Genomic DNA, 23,278 nt, shown 5'->3' with positions numbered 1-23,278 from the left:
GGCTCAGGCATCTCACCGTTACATTTGATAACACACATCTAGAATTTTTGCTTCTTCCTGTTGTCTCAAATTTAAGGTCTTCTAGGAGCTTTTGTCTTACAAGGAAGGAATGCTTCCCCAGGGCACCCAACAGTGGTTCCATTGAATTGGCAGTTGAGGCTGCCATCTGACTAGCTGGGGCTCCATGTGCCCCAGAACCAAAAGAAAAAGAAGGGGGATTACCTGTGAAACAGTAGAAAATACACATCTTGGTCTCTGTCCCCCATTCCAGACAAAGAGCTCCTGAAATCTTTGTAATGTCCTAAGTGATAAGAGAACTTAGGAGAATATTTTATTTTAATTTTTGGTCTTTGATCCTGGCTCCTGACACAGAGTTCCTGGAATTTCCTGGGTGATAGGAGTGCCTTTTGTTCTAATGAAGCAACTCTTGGCGGACTCCTGGATAGCTTCAGGATGGAGGCTGGTCCCTGGGAAGACCAAGCCATGATTAGAAACATGGACCTTTCAGGCTCACCCCTCACCCTCTGGGATGGGGAGGGGTAGAGAGACTGAGTTAATGATTGATCATGCTATGTGATGAAGACGCCACAAAAATCTCAAAAATATGGGGTCTGGATAGTTTACAGGTTGGGGACCATACTTACAAGCTGGGAGGATGGTGCACTCCAGTTCCACAGAGACAGAGCTTCTGTGCTCAGGGCTCTCCTGGACGTCACCATATGTACCTCTTGATCTGGCTGCTCATCTGTATCCTTTCTCATTTCCTTTTCTAAGTAATAAGCCGGTGAATGTAAGTGTTTCGCTGAGTCCTGTGAGCTGAAAGGGGGTTGTTGGAATCCGATTTATAGCACAGGTGACAACCTGGGCCTTGCGATTGGCATCTGAAGTGGGGGCAGCCTTGTAGGACTGAGCCCTTAATCTGTGGAGTCAGCACTAACTCCAGTTAGTGTCAGAATTGGACTGAATTGTAGGTACCCAGCCGGTGTCACAGAGTTGTCTGGTGTGTGGGAAAAATACCCACACGTCTGAAGCCAGAAGTATTGTGTGGAGCAGTGTGAGAGGAAAGGAGAGGGGTGCTTTTCCCTGCCATTCCTTCTGCCGTGGGGGGTGGATCATCCAGTCACCAGGAGGAAAGCTGGTTGTCCAACACAACGGGGGCCAGGCGGGCTACCTCTGGAACCCAGCGGATTCTCTGAGTTGTCCCTTAGTACTTCCACGTCCAGTGGAAAACTAGAGCAACTTGGAAAAAAAGGGAGGGCCACTGAAGATTCAGACCTCTTGAGAATGAAGGGTTGAGTGACCGCATCAGATAGAGAACTTCAACAAGCTGAAGCCTCGGCTGGGGACAAAGGAAGCACAGAATGAGTTGTGGAGGAAGGAAGTCACACAAATCAGCCGGTTAGAGAGCAGAGGACCGTGGAAGCTCTGTATATTTTTGCCCATACTCTGTGTGTGCGTATGAGTGTGTGCATGTGTTAACCTATTTCTTCTTCCCTTTCCTCCTCCACTTTAAGACTTTGAACAGTATTGTTGGAAATCAACTTACAATTTAGTTTTTAGGCAACATGATATTTGGGTGGACTGTGACTGGATGAGAGGAGCAATCACCTGTCTCTTGTCTGCATCTTTTAGCTTTGTTTCTTTTTCCCCTCCCTTCTGGGCTCCTGTTGAATCAATCAATTTTTCTTTTACCTCCTCATTTCCTTGTCTACTTGTTTGGAAAGCATGCCCTCTGCTTTAATCATTTTAGAAGTCATCCATTAGTATTTTTGAAATTAAAGTTAACATGCATAACTTGACCTTACATTTTCCTAACAAAATCGAGAGGTGGTTTATATTACTAGTCTCTTCTTGAACAAGTTAAGAATGGTTGAACTTCTGAACTTCTCTTCCATCTTTTATGGTATTGTCAACTATTAGATCAGCTCCATCCTGATTTTAGTTCCATGTACTCGGTTAGCTATTAGCATTATCTGTACCAGTCATAACTGTTTAGACTCAGCAGCACATTTTACTGATTTCTCTGGCCACCACTGTCTTTTGGCTCTTCATCTTTCCTTTTGGATTCACTATCCTTCTTGCTGAAGTGTGCCTTTCAGTAATTTTTGTCAGCAAGACTCTGTGGGTGCTCAACTCTTAGTTGTATGTCTGAAATTGTCTTTATTTATCTTTTAATTCTGAATGATAATTTAGCTAAAATTTAGGTTTCTGTGATGACAGCTGCTTTCCCCTGAGTATTTAAAAGATACTATTCATAGTCCCTGGCATCTATTATCAGAAGTTCATTGTCAGTTTAATTATTACTCCCTGTAGCTCATCTGTTTTGTTTTCCTTTAAGATAATGTTCAGAGTTTTCTCTTTCTCTTTACCTTTGATACTCTGTAGTTTTACTACTATGGGTCTAGTGTTTAATAACATTGCCCTAAATTCAGTCCACTTACACAATTTGAAGACTCGTGTTTTTCCTTTCTTCTGGAAAGAATCTCAGACATTATCTCTTGACCACTGCCTCTCCATCTTTCTCCTTTATCTTCCTGAGAGCCCTGATTAGATGGGTTAGGCGCTCTCCTTGTGCCCTTGTGTCCCTTGCACTTCACAGTTCATCTTTCTGAACCCCGTTCTAAGGGATTTCCTTAGTCCCATATTCTAATTCACTGGTCTTCTCTTCAACTGCATGCAACTTTCTATTAAGCCCACCTTTCGAGACTACACTGCCATGCTTTTTGCTTAATCTGTATAATTTCTGTTTGAGTTTTTGGGGAGAGGTTATTCTATCTTTTCCCTCCACACTCTTCCCTTATATTTTAAATATATTTAGATGCTCTTCAGATTGTTTTATTGTCTCCAGTTCTTGACATGAAAATATTCCTATTTATATTTGCTAACTGACCCTTTTGGTAGTTTGTTCCCTAACGTGATTTGGATTCTGAATTCAGATTTAGAAAGGGTTGTTTTCCATGACATGACTTTGCTTATGGGAATACTCCTATGGAGCAGTTTGGTATTTCCCAGAAACTTCTGGTAAAGCATCTAGAGACATCTAGATGTTAAGACATCTTTAACCAGATGCCTCACCTGGCATCTCATTAACCAGAATGGAGTCACATGTCTACGTGTCTGTTCCAGGGCCAGTCAATCGCAAAAAGGAGAGAATATCTTTAGATCAATCAAGTCCACCCCAATCAAAGTGAGGGTGGTCCAGCTTCCTCTTCGAAGTGCGGGCTGAGTGGGAGGAGTAGAAACCTGGACAAAACCAGGGTTCTGGTAGAAAGAAGACATGTGATATGGACACTTAAAACCGTAACACTCTCAGAGATTTCAAATTTGCAAAGACTCACTTAAAACTTAAGAATCCAGTACAGAAATTCCTCAAGGGTTGCGGAAGGTGAAGAGAGAATAGTTAAAAACAAAAACAAACAGGGTAAGGGCAAATTTTGGTCAGACATATTTTGGTGGAGTATCCTTTATTATCTTCTCCATAAATGCCTCACATTTTCATGAAAGGCAAATTTGGGTTTGTTGCCAGGTATGGAGTAGCTCTAACATCCCACTGCCTGCTTTTCCTTTGTCTTTTTGCCCTTCAATTTACAGGAGGAAAAATGGGAATAAAAACAATTTAACGAAGAAAATGTAAATAAAATTTCAGATGACAAAAAAATTTAGTATTAACAATAATTCTGATTAATCTGTGAGTACACTGTGATCTTTGGAAGAGTTCAAAGTCATCCGAAGAAAGGAAAAGCTGTATTCACATTATTGATGCAGGGCTCTGCTTGGCCCCTGGTCACACACACCGCAGTTAAGTAACATGATAGGGAACACAGTGTCTGGCTCCTGGTTCTAACACTCGCACCAGCCACGCAACTTCGGCATCAGCTCTTCTGTGATTTGTCAAAGACGGGACAGCAGTAACAGGAGCAACCAGGTCGGGCCAAAGCTCTGCGAAGTTTTGCTAAGGTCTACTTTCCTCTGTTCAGTCGATTTTTGATACGTGCCTGTTATGCGTCAGGAAATAGAGTAAATATTGACATGTTAGGGAATACACAAAATCTTTACCTTCATTGGAGCTTACTGGAGATAAAAACATTGTATCAGACTTTATATATTTTTAAAATCTATGAGTATTTGAATTCATCATTATTCGTGAGATATTTGCCACTTTGTTGACAAGCAAAAGCAATACTGATCACAGTAGTAGGTGCTAAAGTTTCTGAAATTCAGCATTCCAGATACCAGGCTCTCCATCTGCTTGTGCAACTTCTTCCTGCCAAACCATCGGGTGTTCCCTGTCCCCATCTTCTGCTTGGGAAGGCTGGCTTTCTCCCTGGCCTTTCTCTTACTTGTGCCCTCTTTTGACTACTTCTCCCTCACATTCTTTCCTCCCTTTGCCTCACATCTTTTCTATCTTCTTATCATTTCAGCCTTGAACTTTAAGTCTGCCTGGAATTTAGTTGTTTTCTGGCTAGAATGTTATTGTTCAAACCTTGAGATCTATGGAGTCTGTGAACATGCTTGAAATCACTGCTGGTTTTCCTGTAAACCAACTTTGAAACATGATACCATAAACTCCTAACAATCTCGTATATAAACGCTATGAAAGAATCAGCCTTTGTCCAAAGTGAGTTTGTAAGGTGGGCTTTGCACATATTATCTCATTTAATCCCAGCCCCAACCTGTCCGTCGAGGAGACATTCTCATGAGGAAACCAAGGATGCAAGGACTTTACTAAAATCTAAGAGCTAATACATAGTTGCGCTGAGGCAGACACCCAGGACTTCTGACTCCAAATCACTCCTTTGCCTTTTGCACAGATAATACCATTGCCCTGGATAAACACCACAGTTTTAATTTTAATAACTACAGGATAGCTTACGTAAAGCTTACACTGAGTAGGACTCAGGGTCCTAGTTGATTTTTGAGACTGGAACTCTTTATTTACTTAGATCAATTACCCTTCCAGGTGCTGTGGACAGAACAGATATAACAACTCAATTTTATCTCCCATCCAGTAGAATTAGGGCCATTTCTATTTGTTCAGCTTTTGGTTCAGTTGCTTCTCTGGACTTTCTAAATCAGGAATTGACAAACTTTTTCTGTAAAGGGCCAGATAGTAAATGTTTTTGGTTTTGTGCCACTGCTCAACCCTGCCACTGTAGCATGAAAGCAGCCATAGACAAGGTCCAAATAAATGAGTGGGACTATTTCAATAAACATTTATTCCTCATAGCAGTTAGGGTTGGTTTCAACAATGAGTAACAGAGATCTCAGATAACAGTGATCAAAACAAGAAGAATGTTTCTTTCTCTTTCATAAAATGCCCAGAGAGGGTCCTTGGCTGTTATGGCAGCTCTGTTCTGGGAAGTCCTCTGGGGTCCAGAGGCCTCGAAGCTCACCACTCACCATCCCTAGGGTTTGGCCTCATTCTTAGGTCTGAGATGGCAGCAGCCACTTCCAGACAGCAGGTAGAAGACAGGGGAGATGGGAGAAGGGCACACAATGACTAACCCTTAAGGAAAGTTCCCAGAAGATATCACATGACACTTCCTCTTTCATGCTATTGGCCAGACTTAGTCACATGGCCACTGGTTTAGCTACAAGAAAGTCTGGGGAATGAGACTTTTTTCTGGATGGTCATGTGCCTGGCTCAAAGTTTTATTACAACGGAAGAAGGGGAAAATGGGTATTAGGAAAGTTCATCCTTGCCGCATACTTTGTTTTGTAGCTGGATTTCATTTGCGTTATTACTGACGACATTGAACAGTGGTTACCCTTACCTTGTTTGACTTTAATAGGAATGCTGCTAATGTTTCACTCTCAAGTGTGATTATAGTAGATTTCTGGTAGAGATCCCTTATCAACTTAAGGGAGTTTTCTTCTATTTTTAGCTTGCTGATTTTTTTTTAACTTTTTTTTATTGAGTTATAGTCATTTTACAATGTTGTGTCAAATTCCAGTGTAGAGCACAATTTTTCAGTTATACATGAACATACATATATTCATTGTCACATTTTTTTTCACTGTGAGCTACCACAAGATCTTGTATATATTTCCCTGTGCTATACAGTATAATCTTGTTTATCTACTCTGCATATGCCTGTCAATGTCTACAAATTTTGAAATCCCATTCTGTCCCTTCCCATGCCCCTCCCCCTTGGCAACCACAAGTTTGTATTCTATGTCTATGAGTCTGTTTCTCTTTTATATTTATGTTCTTCTTCTTCTTTTTAAGATTCCACATATGAGCGATCTCATATAGTATTTTTCTTTCTTTTTCTGGCTTACTTCACTTAGAATGATGATCTCCAAGTCCATCCATGTTGCTGCAAATGGCATTATGTTGTCGGTTTTTATGGCTGAGTAGTGTTCCATTGTATAAATATACCACATCTTCTTTATCCAGTCACCTGTTGATGGACATTTAGGCTGTTTGCATGTCTTGGCTATTGTAAATAGTGCTGCTGTGAACATTGGGGTGTCATTTTGAAGTAGGGTTCCTTCTGGATATATGCCCAGGAGCAGGATTCCTGGATCACAGGGTAAGTCTATTCCTAGTCTTTTGAGGAATCTCCATACTGTTTTCCACAGTGGCTGCACCAAACTGCATTCCCACCAGCAGTGTAGGAGGGTTCCCTTTTCTCCACAGCCTCTCCAGTATTTGTTATTTGTTATTTGTGTTATTTGTTATTTTGAATGATGGCCATTCTGACTGGTGTGAGGTGATGCCTCATTGTAGTTTTGATTTGCATTTCTCTGATAATTACTGATTTGCTGATTATGTTTTAATCAGGATTGAATAAACCTTAGATCTTCTGATAAGACAGGCCAGGCTGTCATACCTCTTCGTAGAGTTCACAACGGTAACCTTAAGGCCATCTGAACTGTAAAGTACAGGGTTCCCTGTGTATATGAGCTGGGACTTCTTGACCCTCCAGGGAAGCTAGCCATGTGGTCATCGAGTCCACCCCAGTGATTTCCCCTAGGGGAAGCCAAAGCTGCCTCTATATGGAATCCCCTTTGTGGGTCTCTGCAGACAGAGCCCCTGCTCTGTCAGACTTGTCTGGGGCTGGGGTACGATGACAATTTCCATCCTCTGGTATGATAACCTCGAAACTATCCCACTGAGAACACTGGGTGTTCCCGCTCCCTGTCTGTACAGGCTTCTCTCAGCAGATGAGGGGATAATTTATTGCTCGTATAAGCATAAAACCTGACTTCATACTCCTTGTTGAAATCAGAGTCCCCCAGTCCCTATGCATAAGGACTCCCAAATTCCCAGTGGAGAGTCTTTTGGAAATCGCCTTTGGGAATGGCCCCTTCCTCTCTGACTTAGCCAACCTCCCTGCCTCTGGATTTGACCTGGACTCATTTCACCTGCCTTCTCCTCCCTACATTGATGACATCTGGATTCATTTATTTTCAGGGACAAAAGTACCTACTCGCCCCTTAAAAAAAAAACAAAAAAACTGCTGCCCTTGATCTTGTCTTGATGCTGGTGTCTGGCATTCCAGGCCAGCTCTGTCCTGTGGGCCGCTCACATCCAGGTGAAATATCCCCTCTGCTCCTGGGCTGCCATGAAGCACAGATTACTGTTAACTCAAGCTATGAGCCACACCACACATGCGTGCACCATGTCTCTTCACCCTTAACATAATGCACCTCAGTGTCCGTAACAGAGCCTGCCCCGTGAGCCTGTGTCCTGGGGTGAAGATCTGATGCTGAGTCGTGGCTGAGCAGCACAAGCAAGGACTCATGGTCTCAAGTCACTGAGACGTTTGAGCCATTTGTTACCCACAGCATAACCTAGCCTGCGCTGACTGATACAGAAAGTTAAACAAATTCTTTATTGCAAGACTTTCCAGGCCCTCTAAAAGACTGCTGTGCTGTGTGAGTCTCCACAATGGGAACGAGGTTACTGCTTTTCCCAGTCTTGATGCCAATGCTCTCCAACTGAAGCGTCTGCTGGGACTTGGACTGCTGTCCCCAAGAGGACAAATGGGTAAATGGTTGTTCATGTTTTCCCAATTAGATTGAAAGCCCCTCAGTGTACACCCGGGACCAGCATAGCATCTGGCACCAGGTTAAGTTTAACAAAAGCTTGTTGATAATAAAAAACAGGAATCCATTCCTACCACCTCCATGCCTGGCCACGAGAAAGATTTATGTATGTATTTGCAATAGCAGTTTCTTGTTTTGGGAACCAAGTTGAGTATTTTATGTTTCAGCTTAAGTCAAATAAGATCCTGTCCAGCCGGTGGAACTGTCACTGACCTCTGCGGGCGCTCCTTTCTGGGGCCACTGGGAAGGCAGAGAGCAGCGGGACGAGCTGATCTCCAAGGGAGTGGAGGAAGGAAATGAGTACGATTCTAACGCCGAAGCTGGTCGGGAATCACTGCACAGCAGAGGCGCAGTCTGAAGGCCTGTGCTAAAAGGAAACATTTCCCAGATCTATGGCTCTTAGAATGCTCTCCGAAGCTCTTCAAAGTAAGAATGATGATAGCTTCTTAAAAGATGCAGTTGTTGGGGGATATGATCCTGCCACGGGATCTTTTTCTCAAAAGCACTTGTAGACTCGATCCCTGGGTTCAGAGGAGGAGGGAGTGGGTAACGGGAACCCTCTGGGCCTCCAGTGAATGCTAATGCCAGGGCCCCAGGGGACCTGGCGGAGGTGCTGAGGCCTGCGAGGGAAGTGGCCCCTGAGCACCAGCAGCGCGGCCCACTCTGCAGCGAGTGGGAGGGCAGGAAAAGTCAAACCGCAGAGTGGGCTCCTCAGCTGCGGGCGCAGCGGCCTCTGTCCTTTCACTTCGGGGGGCTCGGGCGGCTGGGGGAGGAAGGGAAGGCTGAGTGTTAACCCGAAGGTCCTGTCATGGTTTCCGTGGTAAACCTTGGGCTTTCCAGGCCTCTAGCACCCAGGGCCCACCCCGCCGTGGCCGCCCACCCTCCAACCCCCCTGACCGAACACAGGCCTCTCTAGCACTGGCCGATTTCACTGAGGAAGTGGGCACCTGGCCCCTTCCCACTGAAAAGGGAAAGCACTTCTCCAGCGGGATTTTGATTTGCGAGAGGCCAAGGGAATATAAAGAGAGAAAACGAGAGCTTCACGGATGCAGACGTCTTCCACATCGTGCCTGGCACTGGGTCACCATCTTCCCGTCTGTACCTCCCCGACCTTCCCCCCGACACGATGCGGCAGCTCCGCCACTCCATGTTCCACAGAGGAGAAGATCACAGCCCCCAGGGCAGAGAAGGGGCTGAGCTCAGGCCCAGCCTCTGCCCTTGACCAGGTGCTGCCCGGGCCGCCATCGTGAAATGTTCTGGCTGAAATGGGTTTCGTGGGAACGAAATACTCCTACGGGGTCAGCATTTCTCCATTTCTCCAGGGAAGTTTTGTCAAGCTCCTGCTTTGCGGGAGTACGGGAAGATTAAGGCTCACCCTATCCAGGAGGTCCTGTGACCTATAGCAATCATAGGAGGGCAAGGGGATTCCTGGAGGAGGAGTCAGCCAGGATAAAGGCCCTGAAATGGGAGTCGCAGCGTGTCTGGAAACTGTAAGCACTCCCGGGCACACCGGGGTGGGCGATGGGCAGGAGATGTACCTCAGAGCAGAGAGCGGAGTGTTCTCAATGCCATACAAAGCTGCTGGGCTTCCTGCAGGAGGGTGTGATGTGACTGACAGTTCAACTGAGCTGATGTTTCACCCTGAGGACTGGAAGTGATGGGAGAGAGGTGAGGTGGGGTGGCTTGAGAGGGTCAGAGTCTTCAAACGAAGGGGCCAGGCAGGTAGCGAGACCAGGCAGGGGTTAGTTACATGGTTTTGATCACAATGGACCTGGAGGGGAAGGCGGGGAAGGAGGACATTCTGGCTTATGACTGAGCCACACTGTTCAGTCCCTCACCAAAGAGGACTCTGTGTCTTGAATTTATATGTACACATCCCTGAAGTGAGTTTTCAGGAGAGGCATGATCTAAATGGAGGACAAAGGGGTGTAAGTTCCTCTGTTTGTCTCGTTTGCTCATTTCTGTTATTCGTCTCTCTAGAACAAATTTGCAAGTGGGACTGGCCCTGTGAACACGGTGGTAGAGGAAGTCGAAGGCACAGGGAAGACGATGGGACTCAGCTGGCAGAGGTGGCGTCGCCTCCTTTCTGTCTTTCCCCTGTTCCCGGCCTCCCTCTGTGTCTGCCCTGGGTTACGGAGCAGAGCACTCCGGGGCTCAGAGCTGGGCAGAAAAGACTCGGCACCTAGTAAAAATAAACGGCGACCCACAACGAGGAAATGCGAACCGAGGGCAAGTCAAAGGTAAAATCTCTCCTAGGATGTTTGAATTGCCAAATATTAAATGATATAATGAGGGAACAAGTGGGCTCTGAAATGAGGAGGAGAGGGAAGGGGAATTCAGATGACCGCTCTAGTCAGGTTCCCTGGGTCAAACTGGGTTACAGCCTCCTGTAACCAATCGTTTATTTTATAATTTTCCCTTAAATTTGGTTTTGCATTTTTTCCCTTACTATAGCAACAAACTCTGGTCTAAATTAACTAATAACACACCTGGGCCCAGACCTTCAAGGCCCCCATGGAATAGTCTAAAAAAGGCTTGGATGTGGGGCAAATCCCAGTTCAAATCCTGGCTTCACTGCTTACCTGTGCTGTGAGCCCAGGCAAGGACGTGACCCAAGCATTGGTTTCCCCATCCTCAAAGTGAGAATACACACACCAGGGATGGGTTGCTGCATGGATCAAATTATGCAAATAATACAAAAACGTTGGCACAGGGCCTGGCACATAATCAAAGCAGAATAAAATGTTAGCTCTTACTGTATCATTCAATCCAAACTCATGTATCCTGGCATCTAGACACCAGTAGGCACATACATTTCATGGCCCAGCAGAGATTCATCTCCGCAAAAAGAGTTTCTCTGTTTTAGTTTTTCTCTGGAGACAGAGGTGGGCTGTGGATGTTCATTGTGTGAATGAAACAGAGACTGGACCACGGCTGATGCAGCACAGAGCTGGACACCCGGCGGGTCCATTCAGGTTATGCCTTAACAGGACACCTGAGCGACACCAAGCCTTTAAGAAACATGGGAAGACATATTCAATATCTTGTAGTAACTTAAGGTGAAAAAGAATATGAAAACGAATATATGGATGTTCCTGTATGACTGAAGAATTGTGCTGTACACCAGAAATTGACACTACATTGTAAACTTACTGTACTTCAATAAAAACATACTAAAAAAACCCTTAGTATAATCTATAGACACCCCCCCCCCCCCAACCTCCCCTGTCTCAGCTCTGGGCCTGTCCCACCCGGGGCGCCGGCAGGAGGTAGTCCCTGTGTTGACGCTGGGCTACGCGACTGGCCACATCCGCTGGGGGAAAGGTGGCCTTGGGGGCCAGGTCACGGGGGAGCCCCCCTGCACAGAGGGCTGTGGGCTCACACACTGAAAAAGGAACACTCTCTCTTCCCTTCTCTCCTTGCTCAAGAGTTAGTCTAATAATCTCCATCAAAAAGAAGACATAGTCTCAAGGGTATTGCCTTTCTTTCTTCTTTTAAACACAACCCTCAGTCCTGTCGCTGCTCCCTGGGTGCGTTGCCCACAGCACCCCAGAGACTCGAGGAAGAGAGAGAGAAGGGGGGGCAGCCTCAGCGCTGACCCAGCCCCTGGCCCCTCGCCTGGTCCACGCTCTGTGATTGGGGTGTCCATCCTCTGATCAACTTTCCCTCATGTTTACATCCAGAAGTTCCTGTGAAAAACAGGCCTGGAACAAGGGAATCCATGACTTAAAAAAAAAGGAAAAAAGAACTTACAAGAATTCAGAAGTACTTAAGCCTTCCACATACTGTTCTAAAAATTCATTTCATTTGTTTAAAATCAATATTTAAGGAAAATAACGTCTGTTAGCACCAAGGACTTGACACGTTAGCATTACATCTTTAGTAAGAGTCTACCAGGGAGCTTGACTCCCTCCCCTTGCAGGTGAGGGAACACATACATGCCCAGGAGTACAGAGCCCAGAAATGACCAGAGAGGGATTGAAACTGACCGACTCCAAAGCTCACAGTGACTTCCAAACTCCATGCTGCCCAGCACTGAACTAACAGCCTCAACCAAGGGAGACGTCCAGCACTGCTTGGTCAGCACCCATCCCCCGAGGAAAGAAGATACAGAGAATGACTCTGGGTAATGACCCCGCTGTATCCCAGCGCCAGGCCGGAAGAAGACGGGGCTCCTGTAGGTGTCAGGACAATGAAGAAAGCCACAGCAAAGTGGCAGAAAACACCCTACTTTTACTGTACTAGTTGCATGCAAAACAAAAAGGGGTTTGACATTCCAATTAACATTTAAAAACAAAATTTGTAAAGGATAGGATTTGTAATAAAACAGATTTCATTTGGATTTATTGTAACTGGCACAATTCAGCAAAAGTTTATTTTTGTGAAAATGGTAAAATTGGAATCTACTGATAGCAAATGTATGCATATCTATCTATGGCTGGCATTCTGGTCTGTGATGATGCAAAACACTGCTAGGTAACTTGTAGAAATGTAACCTTTGTGACTAGGTCTCTTGCAAATTCTCTACTGCAAATTCAGCTTGCTGAATCATACCACAATGTGGTCCACCTGTCAGCTCTGCCACAGTGCTGATGTTTCTAGGTCTGGAAATCACTTGAAGCGCCCCCAGTTCCTCTTCCACCTCTGCTTTGTTCCTGCAGTCACTGGATATGTTTATTCTAGATATGTTCTTTTCCACAATGCCACTATCCAAAGCCATCTGTTCTAATTTCAACCACTTTATATTTTGTTCTGGTAGATGGTAGAGCCTGTCTTCTCTCTTTTTCTTGACAGACTTCTCTTGGCTGTTTTTGCACATCTCAGAATTTAAGAGTCAGCTCTAGTAAAAAAATCCTCTGGGGATTTCGATTAGTGCAACAATTACACAGTAATTTAGGGGAGAAATAACTTCAAAATTGAGCCTTCCCATCAATAAATATAGTACAGCGCTCCAACATTCAAGTCTTCTTTTACTTCAAATTGCAAACAATTTGAAATGGCAGAAAAATATAAAGAAAATAAACTTTTGGATCACTAGTGGAATTTTGGAAAGATTTTGGTAGTAACATCTATTTGGGAGTATAAACTTGCCAATTTAATTAAAGCTTTCTCTATAAGGATCTTGAGCATTTTTCTTACATTTATTCTTATATTTTAATGATTTTGTTTGCTACTGCAAACTAGATATTTTCATATTTTTATATTTATATTTAAAAACTTTTGTTTATTTTATACTTAATTTTTTAAAATTTTACTACTCATTTGAATGTATTTAAATTTTGCTTTTCTAAACAGTCTCTTCAGCAAGTCGTGTTGGGAAAGCTGGACAGTCACATGTGAATCAACGAAGTTAGAACACTCCCTCACACCATACACAGAAATAAACTCAAAATGGCTTAGAGACTTAAATATAAGACATGATACCATAAAACTCCTAGAAGAGAACATAGGCAAAATATTCTCTAACATAATTTGTAGCTATGTTTTCTTAGATTAGTCTCCCAAAGCAATAGAAATAAAAGCAAAAATAAACAAATAGGACCTAATCAAGCTTATAAGCTTTTACAAAGCAAAGGACACCATAAACAAAATGAAAAGACAACTTACAGGTTGGGAGGAAGTATTTGCAAACCATGTGACCAACCAAAGCTTAATTTCCAAAATATATAAATAGCTCATACAACTCAGTAACAAAAATCCAAACAACCCAATCAAAAAATGGACAGAGAACCTAAATAGACATTCCTCCAAAGAAGACGTACAGATGGTCAAAAAGCACAGGAACAGATGTTCAACACTGCTAATTATTAGAGAAATATAAATCACACAGGTCAGAATAGCCATCATCAAAAAGTCTACAAATAATAAATGCTGGAGAGGGTGAGGAGAAAAAGGAACCCTTTTACATTGTTGCTGGGAATGTAAATTGGTGCAGCCACTATGGAAAACAGTGTGGAGGTTCCTTAAAAAACTAAAAATAGAATTACCATATGATCCAGTAATCCCACTGGGCATATATCCAGAAAAGATGAAAGCTTTAATTTGAAAAGATACATACACCCCAATGTTCATAGCAGTGATATTTACAATAGCCAAGACAACCTAATTGTCCATCAACAGATGAACAGATTATGAAGTTGTGGTATACATATACAATGGTGGTATACATATACAATGGAATATTACTCAGCAATAAAAAAGACTGAAATAATGCCATTTGCAGCAGTATGGATGGACCTAGAGATTATCATACTAAGTGAAGTAAGCCAGACAGAGAAAGACAAATATCATATGATATCACTTATATGTGGAACCTAAAAATATTTTTTACAAATGAACTTATTTATGAAAGAGAAAACAGAATTACAAAGAAAACAAACTTATGGTTACCAAAGGAAGAGGGGAAGGTAGGGATAAATTGGGAGTATGGGATTAACAGATGCATACTACCACATTTAAAATGGATAAACAATAAGAATTTACTGTATAGCATGGGGAACTATATTCAGTATCTTGTAATAAACTGTAATGGAAAAGAATTTTAAAAATATAGATATATACATATATATGTACAATCAAACCATTTTTCTGTACACCTGAAACACAATATTGTAAATCAACCATACTTCAATTAAAAAATAAGGAACAAAAATATTGCTAGAGTAACTTAAAAATTTTTTGCTTTTCTATATTTTTCACCTAAATGATTGATGTATTGTGACCATTATTTTCTAATAATTGCATTTAAGATGTAAACTGTTATATAACATAGGCTAGATTTAAAATTTTATATCTAGTAGTAAAACAAGAAATCCCATTTTTAAGTAGTAAATTTACTTTAATAATATGGTTGGACGTTTTAGTATAGTTAAAAGATTTAGAAAACCAAGGTAAAATACACACATGCAATTATCTGCAGCTGAATAGAAGTTAAAGCAAAAGTTTCACAATGAACCAGGATGGTATATACCAATTGTGCAATGACATCAGTTATGAGAATCCTTTTTGTTTCTATGAAAATAGTAGTGTTACATCAGCTACGTGTTAAGTAATTACAATTTGTATCTATTTTGGGGTTAAAACAAGATCATCATTTCTCCTTTGATGGTATTTACTTTGACTCATTGTTTCATAATACGTAAGCCTACTATAATTTGATTTGGTCAGAAATAAGAAACCAATTGATAGAAGAAGAAAACTGATTGTATTTCACTGAAATTTTAAGAAATATCACCCAAATTGGAAACATTTTGCAATAACAAAATCAAAATGTTAAACATTTTAAATGTAAAAACTCTTCTCATCAATCTTTACGTTTTTGTTATAAGCACTTAAGGTACAGTTATTAAACATTAAAAATAAGTTATATTGAATTTATTACGTTTTCATCCATCACATACAAAATTGGTTACAATAGTGGGAAATAATTTTTGAAGTAACTGAACTTTATTCCTGTCTTAGACATAAGAATGGGGTAGATTTTTAGGTTCTTGTCAAAATTCTCAAAATTTAAATTCAATATTTGGAAGAGGAAACTTTTGGGGAATTCCACGAATTAAAAATACATATACTTTAAAATATGTTTAAATATAATCAAAGTGTAACAGAAAAGCTTCCCGTGAACCAGTTCTCAAGTGGTGGGAAGGTACTACAGTTACATTTTAGAACAATTTTTACATTTATCTACCTACCTATCTATCTATAAAGTTGTATTTTTTTTTAACTCACTACATAACACTTGAAATGACAGAAACATATAAAGAGAATCAACTTTTGGATAACTACTGAAATTCTGAAAAGATTCTGGGAGTAACTTCCTTAGTTGAGGGTATAAACTTGCCAAATTATGATTCCACCCTTGGTTTACAGGACATGCCCTCTGCAAGCCTGTGGGTGCGTGACCGGTAGAGGTACGAGATCAGCACGGGAAGGACCCTCTTAGGCTGGTCCTGGCCTGCTCCTTCCCACTGTGACTAACCTTTAACGAGTCTTCCTGGTCCTCGGGAGCTTATGCCTGATCCCCGTTGATCTGTCCTGCATCGTAGTTTGGGTTCTGGGGCCTGTCTGCCTGAGTTTAAACGTCAGCATCTCTACTTAACACCAGCGGGACACTGAGCAAGTCTTCTGACCTCTCCTGACGTCCTCATCTCTGAGTGTAGTCACAGCACCCGTGCTGGATTTAGTCAGTGGTCCCAGTCTTCACACTCCCGTAGCAGTCTAGCACGCCCACACCCCTGTCGTGGCCTCCTGGTGGGCACAGCATCTGTCCCTGACTCTTGACTTTGGACTTGGCCATTGGGTTTGTTTGGACAGATTGTTAGTGTACATGAGGCAAGCAAAGGCCTGAAGCATGCCTGTGAGGCTGGGTGTGCCCTCTTGCACCTCTGTGTCACCATTAGAAGTACAGGCCCTGAGTGTCCCGGAAGAATAAAAGTCACCGGGGAACGCGGGAGCTCAGCCTGTGGTGGGCACCCACGCCCTGCTGAGCCCAGTACATCAGTCAGATGCGAGATTACTGACAGGTATATGAGCAAGGGGTAAATGCATGTTTTTGTAAGCTATTGTGTTTTGAGATGATGTGTCATCTCTGTGACATTAGCTGACTCACATAACACCTGGTGTATAGGGCGATTATAAAGATAAAATTACATACTGTATGTATGGGCTTCAGAGTTCATTGTGCCGTAACTGCCCAGTGAGTGTCGGGTATCTGGTCTGTTTCCATCCCTGTGTCATGCCCTGGCTCCCTCCCTGCCTCCCCGCAGTGGGCTGATTTTTCCAGCTTGGGACTCATGAGAGGCACCCAGCTGCCCACAGTGGTCATGAACCCAGGCCATTTCCTCAGACAGAGCCCCCCAATCAGAGATGGAGACCATCTGGCAGGATTCTCTATGGATACAATCATTTCAGTTTCTGAGCATTAAAATGAGAACACTACGCATGTCAGAAACACTTCAATTTTATAAATACTTTTCATTTCTACCATCTTTTCCCTCACCAGTGTTCACCTGAACTGTCAGGATAATCTCCTTCCTGTGGATGGAGACCCTTTTTCAATGAAGCCAAGGGCCCCAAGAAAAAAATTATTTGAGACCAAATAAGTAAAATGAAACCTAATGTCACTTTCCATTTGCTAAAACTGCCAAAAATGAGCCAGAGCTTATTTTCCAACAAGGCTACTAATTCACCTAAGTCATCTTTCACTTGACAAGTCGTCACTGTGAGGAAGTACTCTGACTCTGTGACTTGAGTGAATCGGAGGGTGCAAGGCACGGACCACACACGTTCACAGAGCTGTGGTAGGTGACTGAACATATCAAGATGGGCAAAGAGATATAAATGTTGTCTGGGCCATAGTAAGGGCCAAGGAAATGACAGGCGTTAAATTCGGCACAGGCTAAGTGGAGATGGGCGCGATGGTGGGGGTGTGGGGTTATGCCTTCAGAAGTAGCCAGCAGGGAAGGTAAGAGCAGGGGCAGCCTGGGAGCTGGGGAACAAGGCCTAACTAGAGTCTTTGCACATTTTATCAACTAAAAAGCATTCCATGAATAGTTATGAATAAATGTAAATCCTGGGGTGTCTGTTTCTACTTAATACTTGGATCATGTTGATGATGCTCTTTTTGCCTGCTGGTCAAATTACTTCGTTTCAACAACAAGAAGAGCCTATCAATTCTGTAGCATTATAATAGTAACAATTGTTTTCCAGATCATTAGTTCATAAAGTGAGTTTGGATTAAGGCTGTATTTAAACTTTAGTGTAACCTGTGATTACGTCAAATCATGACTGAGAAGAGTCAAAATTTAGTGAGTTAACTGCATTTGTGATTTTTAAAATCTTACTTCAATTTGGTATGTTATTTCATGTTCTATTTATGCTAATGATGGTTAATATTTTACTTAGCTCTTTAATAATTTTGAATAGAAAAAAAATCTTTTGAATGAAAAGGATGCTGATATATCTCACAGCAAATCACTAGTCAGATGATCTCCTCAGGGTACCAACAACCTCTCCATTTCCAATCCAATTCCCAAATCTCAGTGGCCATATTACTTGACTTATGTAAGATGTCCATATAGTTCATTGTCAAACGAGGCTGCTTTTTAGAAGGGAAGGTGGGTAGTACTATTAGTAATAACATCAGGATGAAACCAGGAGTGAGCTGGGCCTGTCTTGGGAAAACAGGATAATGGTTACCCTACCCACACCTGGCAGAGCTGACTGCTCTCTTCCCTGATGCACTTTCCTCTTTTAGTTCTCCTGGTTCTCTTCTCACTTCACAAGCCGCTCATTCTTGACCTCCTTGGATGGTTCTTCAACTTCTCCCCAGTCTTTTCATGTGGATACATCCCAGGGCTCAGTCTTTGGTCCCCTTTTCTTTTTTGGTGATCTTATCCAATCTCATGGTGTTAAGTATAATTTGTATGTCAATGTGATGGTTTTAAAAATATGACCACAAATCCTTTTGTATACCTTTCCTTAAGAGGCAGAGCTTGATTTCACTCACTTGGCATGTGACTCAAACTTCCTGATTGGCTTCTACTAAATAGATTGTGGTAGAAGGAATCCAATATCATTTCCAAGATTGGGTTACACAAAGACCATGGTTTCTGTTTTGGATAATCCTGCACTCTCTTGGACCACTTGCACTGCAGTAATGCCATGTTGTGAGGCAACCCTTTCTTCTGCCCCAGCATCCTCCCTGACCAAAGAGTATTTTCAGCAAAGCAGCCAGTGTGATCCTTTTAAAACTTAAGGGAGATATTACTGCTCTGCTACAATCCTTGCAATGGCTTCCATCTCACTCAGCAGAGAAAGAAAAGCCAGAGCCCTCCCTTCTATGAGCCCACGGGCCCCATTTGACCCAGCACTTGTTACCTGCTGGCTGCATCTCCCATCCTCCTGCCCTCACTCTCTCTGCCCCTGCCCCCGTGGCCTCCCGAGCTGTCCCTCAACAGGTCAGGCACACTCCAGCCTCCGGGCCTTTGCTCTTGCTATTTTCTGTGCCAGGAATGCTCTTCCTTCTGACATCCACTCAGTTAACACTTTCATTTCCTTCATGTTTGCTCAAAACTCCCTTTTGTAAAGAGGACTATATTGTCCATTCTATTCACTACTGCCACTGACCCGTCTTTGGCTATAAATTGCCAATTCTTTTTACCCAGTTCTACTTTTGCCCCCTGGTATGTGCCACTTTCCAACATACCAAATCATTTACTACGCTTCTCATCTATTTTCTACCTCCCCTTGCTAGAATGTAGGCTCTATAGGAGCAGGATTTTTCTGTTTGTTTTATCCCAAGTGCCTAGAATAGTGCCTGATATATAGAGAAGCTCAGCAAAAAGTGTGTTGAATAAACTGATGAATGGTTACATGACTGGCATCATCATCTGGTGGCCGACACATCGAGGCCAAGAACCCAAGACGAAATGATCATTTTTCATGGATCACACCAGACCAAATGGCAACTATCAGTCTATACATCTCCCTTTGTCTGCTTATTTGCTGAACTTGGGCTTTTGTGGTTTCCTTCAGAGCAGCAGGGTGTTGAGGAGCTCAGGCTCTGACACCTGAATGCCTGGGTCCCACGCCTGGCTCCACCACCCAGGGGCTTGGTGACCTTGGGAAATGGCACAACTTCCATGCCTTGGTTGCTTGTCTACAGAACAGAAAAATTACCTTTAAATGCTGAAGCATCCTAAGGCTCAGTTCTGGGTCCCCTTCTTCTTTTCCTTCAAACTCACTATTTTGGGGATCTTATCCAGTCTCATAGCTTTTAATATAATCTGTATGTCGAGACGATGGTTTTAAAAATATGTTCACAAATCCTTTGGTATATCTTCCCCAAAAAGAAGGAATTAACTCTTCCCCTTTCGAGTGCAGGCTGGACTTACTGATTTGTCTCTAAGAACAGATGATGGCACAAGTGACAGAATGTCATTTCCGACATGATAGGAATTTTTCGAGAAAAAAGTGAATTACTGGATGTGACATATTCAGCACAGTGGCCGCCACAGAGCAGGGACAGACCATCACGTCTGCAACATTCTGCAGGTCTGCTCTCTGGAACAGCCCTGAAATTTCTCTTTCCAAATGAGATGCTTTGGAAATGTTCCCAAGGTGTGGAAAATAAATAGGTATCTGCAATTTTAGTTGACAGGAACAAATAATCTAAATTCTTCCAAAACCTATTGTTTGATAGTGTGGCCTTTGTAAAATGAGCCAGGACAGGCTATGTCATCTAGTGAATGAGATCATGTGGTGAAATCTATACTGAATTCACATTTCAGCGTAAAACAATTTAAGCTATTTATTGAAATTCACAGGAAATGTGAGAAATACACTTACATAACTTTCACTTAAAAAAATATAATGTTAAGGCTGTGTCTATTATATTCTAAAACGTGATTTTTGGAAAAGAAATAAGACCTTTCGCTGAGCAAAATGAATGTTGTTAAATACTGGTTAATGTTGGTAAACATGACAAGTGAAGGCCTTAAGCTTGGAAGTTCCTTAAATACGTTAAAACATTAACGGTAATGTTACAATACATTAAATCCGTAAGAGGGGGCAACCAGAGCCAGCCTCACTGACATGTGACCTGTGCAGTCACATACATCCCCACGCTCAGAAGGCCCTTGTGCTGGGTTTCGTTTTCTGCTCTTTGAACAAGGCACCCCATATTTTCATTTCACCCGGCGCTCTGCAAATCATGCAGCCAGTCCTGGGGGTGGTAACTGTCAGTAGGGAACTGCTATTGCTCCAAGGGTAAAAGGACATTTCAAAACCATCTGGGCATGTTAGGAAATACACTTAACTTCTTTGTGTCTCATACTATTTATAGTAAAATGCAACCGAAAACATTTCTCTTTGGCTGTGGAGGCAAAAGGCGTGTTCTTGTCAATAAGTCACTGAGGCTATCACAGATTTTCACTCACTGATGCTATTCACACAGATCTGAAAATAACCAGGTGGCTCATGGTTCCACAATGCTTTCAAAATCAGATAGCAAATCCTGTAAAAATATAGCAGAACTTCTTTAAAATACCTCATTATGCAGAGCTGGATGTGGTACCAAGTACACCCTAAAAACATATAGCAGAAGATTCTACTATAAACTACATTAGACACATTGGATACACTTCCCAAACGCAGAGCAGTTTTGCTCTTTGAATTAAAAATAAAAAAACCCAAACTAAATTGATCTGAAGAGTTGGCCATCACTCCTTCCCTTTTGCCCATGAAAGCTGATGGATTTTAACCTTTAATTATAAGCAACCTGAGAGCAACCACAGCAGAATGCCTCAGGCAGGGCAGATCCTCGGTGATGCCAGCAGCCATTAGCTAATGAATTATTAGCGATTAACTTTCAGGCTAGTGAGGGAGATTGAGATTTCTTCTCTTCTCTTTTTGGGCCAAGGACAGGGCCTCAGAATCCTTCCTGGAAAGCACTTGAGAAAGTGATTCCTCTTCATAGGAAATGCTTAACCTGTGTCCCAGGCCCACTAAGCTCTGTACATGTAGCCATCCTTTGCATTCTCACCCCAAACCGTCCTACAGGTAGGTACTTTTTTTTATCCTCATTTTACAGATGAGGAAACTGAGGCATAAAAGCAGTGCAGTTCCAGAGTGTGTGCTTTGATTGTGCACGGAGCTGGGTACCCAAGTGTGAGTTAGGGCTGGCCACAGGAATAGGGGTATAGCCTCCCAGGTGGCAGGAGCAGCAGGGACAGAAGCCCAGAGGCAAGAAGGAGCAAGGTCCGTTAGAGGGGAGGAAGGTGGTCACAGGGCTGAGCCATGGGCGTGTGAGGACATCTAATACATTTCTTAGAAAGTGCTGTCACTCTGACTCTTCCTGGGGAAGAGGAACAGGATTCCTGCACTGTTACCCTTTCTAAGCAGTGGTGTGAAGGCTCAGCTCTGGGCTCCGCTGCAGCCCGGCAGCGGGAGGCGGGGAAGCCGCATGGTCAGGTCTGGTGAGGTCCCTGGGATGCCGTCCCGGGTGCCTGCAGCTGACCCACAGCGCCTCCTCCGTGCGCAGCAGAGCCCTCGTGGCTGACTGTCCCTTCCAACCGATGCCCCAAAACCCCGTGCTGATCTTGGGGTTTCATCCCTGACCACGGGTGAGAATAAGCCTTTTGAGGAAGGAGTCAGGGGGTTTGTCTGAATGAACGCGAGATGTGATTCAGCACCGCCTGCAGAGCGCTCTGTGCAGACCGGGCAGGAAGGGGCCTGTTCACTTTCTCGGGATGTGCTGGGCAGGATTTCCCCAGCTGCTGTTTGTGTCTCGGGGGATTTCTCAGGGCTCTGAAAACAACACTTCCCTGGTTGGGAGGAATATGGGGGGGAGGATGCCAGATGTATTTTGAATTCTTTGAAATCTCAAAGCATCTAAAAAAATTAATCATGGTGGGTAGGTGTGAGAAGTTCTTTAAAACAGGGTACATTTTCCCCCAAAGCTTAAAATAGAACTTTTCAAGGGAAATTAAATGAAAGTATAAAAATTTTATAAATGTTCTTCTTCCTACAAAACAGAAGCACAATTCCCCCACCCCCCTAATTGTCATCCATGCAAAAGCGGGCCTTTTCCTCTGCTGGTGTAGCGACTACCTTATGTCTTTTCTTAAATCTTCTCCATGGCTCTGGCCCGCACTTTGTATGAAGGCCCTGCTGTTAACTGTGGATAGCAGAGCTTCCCCCCGGGGGTCCCACTGTTTCCCATAAGCCTCCAGTGTCTCTGTTGACCGCCCCCACCCCTACTGCTCTTTGCCAGTGTGGGACTTGTGAAAGGCTGTCACACATGCCCTGTGCCTGTTTCTTTCTGGGGAAATACACGGAATCCTATCTGAGGTGCGCACGTCCCTGGGGAGTGGGGCCCAGGTCAGAGAGCGCCCCTCCAGGCTGGGCAGGGGGCATGCCCAGGGGAGAGCGCTGCACTTGAAGAAACAGGCTGCGAGTGGAAGGCCTGCTTCTGCCATTTCCTCTTGGAGGACTTGAGGCAGGCACTCAACCTCTCTGGGCTTTACCTTCCTCATCTGTGAAATGAGTTGTGAGGATTAAGCAAGATGACGTGTGCGACGTGCCCGGCCGGTGCTCAGTTCTGAGAGCGCCCAGACTGGGGTGGGTGTTCCCCTGGCGCCCGGGCTTGGTGATACGCTCTAGTCTAGTGCTCTCTGAACGTTGCTGTGGCAAGAAAGGACTCAGAAGCTGGTAGGCACAGCTC

This window comes from Camelus dromedarius, chromosome 6 (assembly GCF_036321535.1).
Source record: "Camelus dromedarius isolate mCamDro1 chromosome 6, mCamDro1.pat, whole genome shotgun sequence".
In the NCBI taxonomy this organism is placed as follows: domain Eukaryota; kingdom Metazoa; phylum Chordata; class Mammalia; order Artiodactyla; family Camelidae; genus Camelus; species Camelus dromedarius.
The sequence above is the reverse complement of the archived record's forward strand: the minus strand, read 5'-3'. Positions refer to the sequence as shown.